Source organism: Falco biarmicus, chromosome 3 (genome assembly GCF_023638135.1).
Source record: "Falco biarmicus isolate bFalBia1 chromosome 3, bFalBia1.pri, whole genome shotgun sequence".
NCBI lineage: Eukaryota > Metazoa > Chordata > Aves > Falconiformes > Falconidae > Falco > Falco biarmicus.
In genome coordinates, this window is record NC_079290.1 from 85,485,862 (window position 1) to 85,488,000 (window position 2,139).

Sequence of the window (2,139 nt, forward strand, 5' to 3'; positions counted from 1 at the left end):
TGTAACAGAGGAGTTGGGCTTGGGATTCAGTTGCCTGGTGGCCATGGTCTTTAGCAATGCCCTGGAGTTGTTATGTGTCCCTGTCCTCAGCATTGTAGAGCTGTCAAGGGCTGGGTCTGGCATGTTTCTAGGTCACATATAGGAAACAATTTCTAAGTGTAAATGGACAAGAAGCAGAAGTTCTGTGCAGTGCTTAGCCATCCCTACCTCCTAAGCACAGAGATGCTGAGACCTGCATGTGTGATCAGCTCCTCATTGGTCATGGGTAGGATCACCACTGGGATCCAGGAGTGGAAGTGGTTTGGCAGAGAGGAAACCCACTTACAATATGATCATGATGTTTGGATATTGCAAGAGGTTCCACAGCCCACTTTGGGAGTCTTAGATACCAGGAACTGTTATTTAATAAACATCTGTGAGGAAATATCTGCTGCTGTCGAGCTGAACATTCAAAGCCAGATTAAATGTATTTTTGACACCTTTCCCTATCAGATTTTTAGCAGACATGGAAAACCTAGTGTGCATTTCACGTATGTATTTTGAGGAGATGTGAATTTGGAGCTGGTGAAAGATGGTAGGTTGTCTGTCCTGGGAGTGAAAGTCCTCTGTCTGCAGAATAAGTTGGTGGGCTGGGCAAACATCTACCTTATCACTGCATGAATATGTCTGACTCCCATTCCCTAGATGCAGAGATAGATGTGAAAGTATCAGCCAGGCTCCATGAATAACTCCAGATCCTTCAGTGGGTTCTGTGAAAAGGTATTAGAAATTAGTTCCATTCTAATGTTCTTGGCTGGTACTTGGATCAAGGTTGCTGTTTAACTCCAGGTTTTAGCTGTGCAGACCTTGGGCTTTCGGTACAGCAAGGACCCCCGCTTTCTTATTTCTTATCAGCACACTCAAACCTTTCCTTAAAGAGAAGGGGTCTTGGTATTTTGGTTATACCAGACCACTCTGGAAATGCAACCAACACATTCCCTCTGATGCTGTTATTTGGTTTATTGACAGGGGTGCAAATACCCCTGTGCTCCACCCAGTTCTGATCTCTGCAATTAGCAACATGCGCCATGGACCAAGGAATGGCTATCGCATCCCAGACAAGTCTAAACCTGTGGAAGAGAACTGCATTAGTCAACACAACTGGTATCAAAGCTTGTCTGAAAAGGCTGAAAGATAATTACATTCCAACAGGTTTTTCAAAAAACAGTCCTACAGCAAAGCTGAAGTAGCTCAGCTGGGAGAGCGTTAGACTGAAGATCTAAAGGTCCCTGGTTCAAACCCGGGCTTCAGCAGCATTTTCTTGTAGCTTTTTTGTGACTAGTGCTGGGCTCTTCAATGCTAGAGAGACCCAGAGCTACTAAAGAGTCCAGCAAAGGGGCCAGGAAGCTGATGAAAGGACTGGAACATCTCTCATGAGTAGAGGGTGGGAGACCCGGTACTGGTTACCCTGAGAGGTTATGGAGTCTCCATTCTCGGAAATATGTCTGGATGTGTTCCTGGGCAACTGGTTCTAGGTGACCCTGTTAGAGCAGGGGATTGGACCAGATGACCTCCAGAGGTCCCTTCCAACTATTCTATGTGTAGAGGACAAAGACAAAAGTATATGTTTAAAGAAGGGAAAAGCAAGGCTAATGTCATCCTCTTATATTTCTATCAGCAATGGCTGCCTGGCCATTTGGGCTGACCAGCCAGACAATAAACAGCTGTGGTTAAGATTAGGGTGTCAGAAGAACTAGGCCTACATACAAATAAAAGCAGATTTATACATTCTTATCCTTACTGAACTAGTTATTGAGTTCAACTTTTTCTCTTTTTTCCTTTTTTCTTTCTTTTTTTTTTTTTTTTTTTCAGACAGACTAACAGACCTATGGACAGACACTGCTTCAAAATTATCTCATCACCGGCTCTGAAATCCTGGTGTCTGTCATCTGTTGCAAGATCTGCAACGCTACGTCACAGACAGAGCCCCCAAATAAACTTCCGTTCTCGTTTAAGACACCATCTGTGTCCCATTTCTGCAGCGCTTGGCAGAGATTGCTTCCCTTCTATGGTATGTTTGTTCCTCTCGGTGAGCTGCAGCCTTCTTTGGAGGTAGGAAAGTCAGCGGGTGGAACGGATGCCAGCACTTTGCTGTGACAG

The 2,139-nt window shown here is 44.7% G+C and overlaps 1 non-coding gene across 1 annotated transcript; it reads left to right on the plus strand.

Annotated features, from left to right (window-relative positions):
* Positions 1-1,219: 1,219 nt before the first annotated feature.
* TRNAF-GAA (transfer RNA phenylalanine (anticodon GAA)) lies at positions 1,220-1,292 on the plus strand. Its single transcript has one exon. It is a non-coding gene; the product is annotated as a tRNA-Phe (tRNA).
* Positions 1,293-2,139: the final 847 nt, after the last annotated feature.